General features: G+C 39.7%; 1 long non-coding RNA gene across 4 annotated transcripts; it reads left to right on the top strand.

Moving 5' to 3' along the window:
* Nucleotides 1-3,642: 3,642 nt before the first annotated feature.
* On the top strand, nt 3,643-9,708 carry LOC149155187 (uncharacterized). Of its 4 annotated transcripts, XR_016263427.1 has the most exons (5): nt 3,643-5,349; nt 5,444-5,586; nt 7,417-7,562; nt 8,004-8,082; nt 9,249-9,708. It is a non-coding gene; the product is annotated as an uncharacterized LOC149155187 (long non-coding RNA). The 4 variants fall into 4 exon arrangements; XR_016263426.1 differs by lacking the exon at nt 9,249-9,708 and having other exon boundaries at nt 3,644-5,349; nt 8,004-8,463; XR_016263425.1 differs by lacking the exons at nt 3,643-5,349; nt 8,004-8,082 and having other exon boundaries at nt 5,356-5,586; nt 7,417-7,493.
* Nucleotides 9,709-9,981: the final 273 nt, after the last annotated feature.

The raw sequence follows: 9,981 nt of genomic DNA, 5'->3' as shown, positions 1-9,981 counted from the left end.
TGTCATGAACCCCATCTCTTCCATTTTTTTTTATACAAAAAAAATTATACATAAAACTACACATAATACGGGAGTTGAAGAAATCGCTTTATTAGTCCCTGCCATCTGGCATCCGGCAAGGACTATAGTAATCGTTTCCTGACGAGATAGCATTAAATCGAAGGTGTTATTCAGCTGTTTCGGTGGTTATGCTAAAGTTTCAAAATGCTTTGTTAGTCCCTTATGCTAAGTTTCATTCGCAGCTGAACTTCGCCATCTTATTTGGCCTCTTCCCAAGACGGAAGAGGCTCAACCATAGCTTAAAGCAATTAAGTCCGCTGCATTTTCCGCTAACCGTCACGGGTGTATGGTTTTAATGCTAGCATTACTTCTGTCGGGTATGCAAACTGTTACAATGTACGCGCTCTGTGGAGACATCACGCCCTTTTCATGGTTATATTAATCTCGTAATGCCTGCCCTACACCCATGTCTTTGTGCATGCCCTGCACCCGTGTCTTTGTGCATGACGTCGGCCCACTGCATCTCATTAAATACACTGCTACCCTCCTTTGTCACCTTGCATTGTGATTGTGACTCCGGGGATTTTCGGTTTTTCTTCACAATCTGCGAGCAGCAGGGTTTAAACTGTGTACAGAGGCCGCCTATGCATGTGTTTACTTTATTGACAGTGAGTATATTTGCCTTTTCTCTACCGACTTTCCTGCTTATTGTATTTGTGGGATTCACTGTGAATGGTGACAAACTTTCCTTTGTAGCCTTATTAATATTGCTGGTATTTGCAGAATAACTTGATAATTGTGGGATTTAATGTAAATTGTTCAATCTTTTCATAGCAGTAATGCTTAGTAATCCCAAACTTGCTGTATTTGTGCTTTGGGTTTTATGAAGGGTTTGGCATCCAACGAGATCTTGAACTCCGCTTCGATTGTAGTTGTGGGTGTTATCTGCCCGGTTGTATGTTGCTATTCAGAGAGAAAGCATCCCCTTAAGCCTCTTGATATCTCCTCCAGCGAACCTACCTTCCAGGTTGCGCCACCCTTTATTTTTGGCTCTGTTGCTATTCTGGCCGGGGGCCTTGTAATTTTACAGAAGTAATAATATGTATTTATATTTTCTTATCAAAGAACATGATTTGCGGCCACAGCCATGACAGGTTTTCTTTTATGATTATCCTGTACTGTTTCTTGGAATACCTTCCTTGGGTCGAGGTCGTTGATATCCTCCTGTGTATGCTATCTTGTTTTCCTATTTAATGTAATTTGAAAACTGGTCATATAAGGTTCTATTCATAGATTTACTGTTATTATAATTATGGGTTTCTTGATGTCACCCTATTATCATGAATTATTCTATGAAAGTTCGTTTTCGGAATTACGCACAGGTTTGCTTGTATTGAGTCATAGCTCGTTGATTACTGAGACTCAATTTTTGAGGGTTACACATATGGAAGTGTGCATGATACATGTATCAATTAGAAATTTAGCTCTAGACCAAGCTATGTACAAATGTATCTAACTTACAGCAGTGCAGCGAAGACTCGGTGAGTACTAGAGAATTCTTCAGTCTCCTTGCGTAAATCCCTTCAGGCCTGTGCTAGAACAGTGTTCCTATTCGGACCTGTGGCAATCTATTTGCACTATGATCAAATTCGGTATTGTGGTAAGCCTTCAACCTTGAAGCAACTCGCTAGACAGAGCTCAGATTACACTTTACCTGGACTGTGGCAAACTGTAACATTTGGGATCTGTGGCTTAAGCTTGCACTACCTCGGCACTGTGGCAACAGACCTACTCGACACTGTGGAGGATTGTGAAAGGTCTATCAACTTCAGACTGTTGCAGACTTAAAGAGGAGCTCCATTTTGGACTATAGCAGACCTGTGGCACCTCATACTCCAGAATTCGGACCTGCTTCTGATGCAATTGGAACCGAGGCCTTCAAACTTGTAATCTCGAATCAGCAGCTTAAACATTCCTTGCATCACTTTGGACCTGTGGCAATCTCAGACTGTGAGAGGACTGTCATTCCTTGCATCACTTTGAACCTGTGGCAATCTCAGAATGTGAGAGGACTGTCTATTTTCGCTCTGTGGAGACTAGCCTGTGGTAGCTCAGACAAACCTGAGGAGTCACCTGTAGCAGCTCGGATCTACCTCTAGTGTATGATCTTGACCTTGGAGCATACCTTTCAAGCTTGGCCTTATGCAGTGAAGCATTGTTGAAGCTTGGAGCAACATTGTTAGAGCATCATTGAATGCAATCTTTAAGCAATTATAGACATTTTGGGATCTCTTGCAGAAGAGCAATCTTGGTCAAGGAATGAACAGACCTTAGCTGTTATAACAAACATGGGGCATCATTTGAAGTAGGCAATCTTGAAGTGTCTTTGAAGAACCTTTTACAGATCTGTTGAAGGATATCCTTCTTCCAGTCTCCGTTCATCGAGGGCATTTTCCAGTTCTTCTGCCAACATTGACGGGTTGCGAGCTTGCTTCAAGATTGTGGGTGATCCCGCAGAAGAGAAGTATCTATACGAAGGGATAAAATAGACCCAACCATGGAGGGAAAGCCCTTTTGCAGGTCTGGAGAGCCATGTTTCACGTCTGGAGAGCCATGTTTCAGGCACACGTCTGGAGAGCCATGTTTCAGGCACAAGTGTTGCAGATTTGGAGAGCCATGCTGGTTCTCATGGCCTTGTTTCCCACGTTCCGTACAAACACGTTGCTGCATGCATGTCGATCACGTCTCCTGTGTAACGTGTGGCCTCGTCGTGAAAGTTACACGAACAGATCTTATAAACATATTTATTTTATAAAAAACTACGTTCAACGGTTCATAGCAAAACAATTTCATTATATCTATGTTCAATTGAGCAAATTAGTGATTTTTATGGTTGCGTGTCTTTCTGGAACCTTTATACTTTCTCACCCAACGTAACATAGCGTATAAATTATATTTTGGGAAAAGCGTGTTGTTGGGAGCTGGACAAAAAAATTGTATGCGGATTATAAAACAGTTTGTTACCTTACGAATTTTGTGGAACTGGCGGTCTGAGTAGGAATTTGGGTGAACTACCCACCAGCAATACTCTACCCCTTCCTTGCTTTCTTTTGTACAGGCACTCGTCATATCAATCGCCCTATGCTTTATAAGGAAAGCCTCCACCCATCTCCTCTCAAACACTAGACACTGCTTTCACTACGACATTGAACGGTTTAAGTCAAAAGCTATAATTTAAGATATTCAATACCTAACATATGTTGTAACTTTATCGGCAGTTATTCAGTCTCTCCTGAATATTTGCTGGCTGAATAAATCTGAAGAAGTTAGCTTTCTGTTTGCATTCTAACGCTCTATTTTCAGCTGTTCCTGAAGCAATCACGTTTAAACAAATTGTTGCTTCAAACAAATTGTTTTTCTGGATTTTGGAGATCACAAAATTTAATATTATTTTTTCATATTTGGTATTTCAATCGAAATCTCTTACGCGCTGAGGCAATCTTCTTATTGAGTTTTACTTAGTCACCATTTTAATTGAACCAGATCTGCCATCAGATTCGTAGCAGCTGAACTTCGCCATCTTATTTGGCCTCTTCCCGAGGCGGAAGAGGCTCGACCATAGCTTAAAGCAATAAGCCCGGTGCATTTTCGCGTTAACCGTCACGGGTGTCTGGTTTTAATGCTAGCATTACTTCTGCCCGGGTATGCGGTTTAGTAAAGCTCGGTGTTCCGTGTTACAATGTTCTACATTGGCAGCTGGTGCATGCCATGATGCACCATGGTTCAACAGCTGTTAGCCTTCATCGCACGCTATGAAACGCTATGAAATGCCCGGTATGTCTGGCAATGGGTTCGTATGGCCCGGTAAGCCTAGCGTGAGCGTCCGTCCCGGTCTATTCATCTGAAACTCGCCTGTCAAAGCCCTCTCTCTGAATTTGAAACTCGCCTGTCAAAGCCCTCTCTCTGAATTCGAATGGGTCTTCTCGACTTGATTCAAGATACCGGGAGATGCCGGCCATAATTGACCGTCATGAGTCGCGAGAGGCGGCAGAGACAGATCATACCTTGCAAACCAAAGCCGGTAGGAAGCAACTCCTCCGGAGGCAAGGTAAGCGCTTGAGGCCTCTGCGATTGCTGATGAAGTTGCTGAACGGGAGGAACGGGAGGCCTGTGCGATTTCTGATGAAGTTGCCCTTACATCTTCTTTCTATTATTGGGAATCTGCCTGCTCTGAGTACTCTGAAGAAACCCTTGTCTATGTGAGCTTTCCAAGACGGCTAGGAAGCGCTTTTAGACTTTCACACCCGAATAAATCGAGTTTTTGCAACGCTGTAAGATTTTCAAGCTCCCTAGGAAGCACTTCTAGACTTTTACAGCGTTGCAAACAGAGTTCTTGCAGACAATTCAATGATCCCAAATGTTCTGGTAGCTGCGTCAAACCAGAACAGCTAGACATTCTCAACACTGTTAAAGAGCCCAGACTTGAAAATGATGCCGGTAATTTCTCTAAATATTGGCAACTATCAAGTAATAGTTCCTCCAAACCATTTCCCAGATCTCCTAGCTCTTCAGGTATGCTTTTGAACTGTGCCTTCGCCAGTCTCAGTACTCGCAAATTGCTTAGTTGCTGAATACATTGGGAAGAGATTTGGAAGCGAGGGGAATTTAATTCAAATTCGATGTGTCTGAGACTGGAAGGCATCTGCATATTATGCAATTAGGAATATATGAAAATCATACTCTAACTATTAAAACTAATAAAACTGTGCATGATATAGCGTTTTAGATATTCCAGGAAAAGTAAGAAGAGAAATAACCAGATATTTTAGGTGAACTTACTTGACATAGGTTCTGTAAATCTTCCGTTCTGAATGAACGTGCATTCGGGTCGTGGAAATTCCTTTCTCTGGTAGCTGCAGCGATGCTTTTGGCGGTGATACGGAATGTTTTTCTAGCAACTGAAGAGGGATTTATGTCTCTTGTGACAAATGCTCGGTCCACAAAACCACAGCTTGCAGCAGTTGGTTCTTGTTGTTTAGTTGGTCTTCTGTACACCACAGCTTGCAGCAGTTGGTTCTTGCTGTTTAGTTGGTCTTCTGTACGAGAAGACACTTTACGTTGCTAACATGTGGCCACGTTTCTTTGTGCATGCAACATTTGGCAGCCTGTCGTATTCATTTTTCTAACCGGCATATTCACTTTACTAATAATTTTAATGAACTTCAATTTATGTTTAAATATAATAACTTGTCTTCTGAATGATCTCAAGAAATTTGACGGGCAATCCCTTTTGATTTGGGTCATCCTCTGCTGAATAGTGTAACTGAGAGTTTCGTGAAAGCTGCAGGGGTGAGTCCTAATTAAAGCCAGCACTTCTTCTTTAAAAGTTCTGTATCTATATGCTCTGTTCTTACCAGAGAGCTGAAAGTGACTTTAATGGCAGATTGGAGCAGTGCAGGCTGTATCCAGCGATTCTTATTGCGCAGCAGCTGAAGGTCCTGTCACTCTCTATCTATCTCCGTGATTTTGAGCCCTGTGCTCTAGGATATGCTACTGAACATTGCTTTGTTTACAGTTTTTTGGCCTGTAAGTTCTGAATTTTTTTACAATTGCATGCTTGTATTTCTTTACTTTGCTCTCGCACATATGACATATACATCCTAAGTAACCCATTAATTGAATTGATGAATAGTATTCATTGAATGATGCTAATATCGCATGTGATTCACAGCTGTTCGGTTTCAGTGTTGGGCCTGTAAGTTCTGAATTTTTTTACAATTGCATGCTTGTATTTCTTTACTTTGCTCTCGGACATATGACATATACATCCTAGGTAATCCATTAATTGAATTGATGAATAGTATTCATTGAATGATGCTAATATCGCATGTGATTCACAACTGTTCGCTTTCAGTGTTGGTTTACTACAGAGTTATAAATTTTTGGGGCAAGAGTCCTTGCACAACTTAACACTTGAATCACTTCACCACTGGTTGCCCTTGAATGGTTAATATTCACACAGAGCAGGTTTACTACAGAGTTATAAATTTTTGGGGCAAGAGTCCTTGCACAACTCCTGTACTATTTAGTATTTTCACCTTAATTGTTTGAATGTCTCTTCTTTGTTAACTGTGATAAGTCATACTTGTTTATGCTTACGGTTTGGTAGGTGGCTTTGTTTGATAGCTGGTTTCACCCAGTTCTGGTTTTTAAATTTATGGGTCCAATATGGGAAACTACTCTCTGTTATGTGCTATGTGACTGGTGGCACTTGAACCTATGTACCAAGCATCTTCTGGTACATTCTTACATGGAGACGCACAGAGTTTCTCCTATTGAAAATTTGAAACCCTTAGCACTTAAAATCCTGTACTATTTAGTATTTTCACCATAATTGTTTGAATGTCTCTTGTTTGTTAACTGTGATAACTCATACTTGTTTATGCTTCACTGCCCTTTAAAATGAGCAGGGTTTCGATGGTAGAGGCACCCATCTTTACCTAAATTGGTGTTTCCTTTCTTTGACTCTTCATACCTTGTATAGCCTCGTTTTTGACCATCACTTCTCTTTTCCTTGCTGGCCATGGTTTTAACTTTTTTGAAGTTTTCTATTGTTATAGTTATTTTCTTTGCTCATGCTGTAAAACTAATCCTCCAACTTCATCAATGGCCAACTCTTCAATTTTAGATGATAAATTTAGGTATTATAAGACACTCCAACAGAGTGACACAAACTATTGAGTACCACTGTAATTGAAAACCTACTTTGCAATGTTATCAGTTATCACTGCTTGGAATCTATGAATGTTTCAAATCATTAAATTTTGTCACGGGTTTTGTGACTTGATCACCTTTGCCCATCATTAAGTTTTGTAATTTATAAGCCAAATACGGGACTCTGTTTGCACTGGAAGTCTTATGTAAGGACTGCAATGTATTCCATGTACTTTTCGATTTTTTTGCATCTTGGATGTTGATGGGAAACTACTCTCTGTTATGTGCTATGTGACTGGTGGCACTTGAACCTATGTACCAAGCATCTTCTGGTACATTCTTACATGGAGACGCACAGAGTTTCTCCTATTGAAAATTTGAAATCCTTAGCACTTAAAATCCTGTACTATTTAGTATTTTCACCATAATTGTTTGAATGTCTCTTGTTTGTTAACTGTGATAACTCATACTTGTTTATGCTTCACTGCCCTTTAAAATGAGTAGGGTTTCGATGGTAGAGGCACTCATCTTTACCTAAATTGGTGTTTCATTCTCATAATTTGGTTTTGATAGAACTGTAGAATGCATAATATAGTGCACCATCATTGATCTGTCTCTTAATAGCACACAATGAATTCTGTGCAAACTCAGGCTTTTGTGAGCTAGATTATAACTGATTGTTTCTTGTGGCTTGGATTGTAGGTGTGTGTTACCTGGCATAAAACTAGTCATGACTAACGAAATTGTCACAATTCAGCCGGGAGAACTTACGTTTCTCTGTAAGTGAATAAAACTAGTCATGACTAACGAAATTGTCACAATTCAGCCGGGAGAACTTACGTTTCTTTGTAAGTGAATAGCGAAGCTGTTGCAATTTTTAGTTCGAATGTCAGTCTATGCATGTTTTGCATTTTGTGTTTTGCTTTTGGTCTTTGTTAGTAGCTATGTAGTTACACGAATGGCTGAGGCTGGAGTTTACCGGAAAATCTTTTGTTGGCAGAGAGTTCTAGGGATTGCAAATCTCTTGCAGTGACTTGTGTCCAAGTCCAAGCCTTTTGCTTTTGTCTCTGTTAGTAGTTGTGCCAGAACAAGATTAGCTCAGGCTGGAGTTTACCAGAAAAAATCATGTGTTGATCTTTTATGTTTAGATTTTTACCCCTTAAAGTTCATTAGTCTCTAGGTTTTTAAAACCTTTATGGCAGTCTCTATAATTAGGTTGTTAAAACCCTTATGCAAGTCTCTATCTCCCTTTTGATTTCTTCTAATGTCTGTGAATGCAATTCTTGCAGTCACCATGGCGAAACTGCTGCAGAGTGGTAGCATCCAAAAAGTCCAGCCTTGATATTGAAGTGGGTGCCTGCCGGGAAGGTGAGATCATTGGTGTATCATAGCACATCTGCTGTACAAGAATGTCTTTATCAGAAGGCCTATGCACGCATTTTGGGAGTAGATCAACAAGCTTCTTAAAATAAAGGAGACCATGATATGCCACATCTTGGTGTGAATGCTTTCATCTTGATTTTATTTCTGATCAAAGTTCGTGAATGAATATGAATTGGTCTACTCTATATGCACATATACTATTATCCCATTAGGCTGACCATTCCAATTGCTGTTCTAGGAGTGGCAATAGTGGAAAGTATTGTCATGACTCTCAGGAGTTATTGCTGGCAGTTCACGGGCTCAATCTCCTAGCTTGAATATTTACTACCCAATTATTCAATTGATTGAATTTATTTTCTCTTGCTATTATTGAATTTATTTCACAATTCAGCCGAGAGTCTTCATAATACTAATTCCTTTTAATGTGCTTTGGTTCATTTGTCATAATATTATGATATAGGCTTCAATTTTCTTTGCCTATTTGTCTGAAATTAACTATAATTGTGTTGTGTACATAGATTTTCTTGAGCTCTTGCTACCACTTCTTAAAAACTGAAGCCTACGACAGCCCATGTCCACATGCTTCCACATGCTTCCTTGAACAACATGAAATTGGCAATAACAAACCCATGATTTTGCTGCTGGTCAATCTCTGAACGTCAAAACATAGTATAAACTTGCCGAGTACACGAAGAACTCTGTGCAGTTTACCGGAAAATCTTTTGTTGGCAGAGAGTTCTAGGGATTGCAAATCTCTTGCAGTGACTTGTGTCCAAGTCCAAGCCTTTTGCTTTTGTCTCTGTTAGTAGTTGTGCCAGAACAAGATTAGCTCAGGCTGGAGTTTACCAGAAAAAATCATGTGTTGATCTTTTATGTTTAGATTTTTACCCCTTAAAGTTCATTAGTCTCTAGGTTTTAGTGTTGATCTTTTATGTTTAGATTTTTACCCCTTAAAGTTCATTAGTCTCTAGGTTTTTAAAACCTTTATGGCAGTCTCTATAATTAGGTTGTTAAAACCCTTATGCAAGTCTCTATTGCACTTGTGTTTGTTCCCAAGTGGGAGTATCTTTGATCAACATAAATTGTTAACTATTTTGAATAATTTTCTCCCTTTTGATTTCTTCTAATGTCTGTGAATGCAATTCTTGCAGTCACCACGGCGAAACTGCTGCAGAGTGGTAGCATCCAAAAAGTCCAGCCTTGATATTGAAGTGGGTGCCTGCCGGGAAGGTGAGATCATTGGTGTATCATAGCACATCTACTGTACAAGAATGTCTTTATCAGAAGGCCTATGCACGCATTTTGGGAGTAGATCAGCAAGCTTCTTAAAATAAAGGAGACCATGATATGCCACATCTTGGTGTGAATGCTTTCATCTTGATTTTATTTCTGATCAAAGTTCGTGAATGAATATGAATTGGTCTACTCTATATGCACATATACTATTATCCCATTAGGCTGACCATTCCAATTGCTGTTCTAGGAGTGGCAATAGTGGAAAGTATTGTCATGACTCTCAGGAGTTATTGCTGGCAGTTCACGGGCTCAATCTCCTAGCTTGAATATTTACTACCCAATTATTCAATTGATTGAATTTATTTTCTCTTGCTATTATTGAATTTATTTCACAATTCAGCTGGGATTCTTCATAATACTAATTCCTTTTAATGTGCTTTGGTTCATTTGTCATAATATTATGATATAGGCTTCAATTTTCTTTGCCTATTTGTCTGAAATTAACTATAATTGTGTTGTGTACATAGATTTTCTTGAGCTCTTGCTACCACTTCTTAAAAACTGAAGCCTACGACAGCCCATGTCCACATGCTTCCACATGCTTCCTTGAACAACATGAAATTGGCAATAACAAACCCATGATTTTGC

Source organism: Pinus tabuliformis, chromosome 9 (genome assembly GCF_031772625.1).
Source record: "Pinus tabuliformis cultivar Carrire ecotype Pingquan chromosome 9, CPIR1, whole genome shotgun sequence".
Taxonomy (NCBI): Eukaryota; Viridiplantae; Streptophyta; class Pinopsida; order Pinales; family Pinaceae; genus Pinus; species Pinus tabuliformis.
The sequence above is the reverse complement of the archived record's forward strand: the minus strand, read 5'-3'. Positions and strand labels throughout refer to the sequence as shown.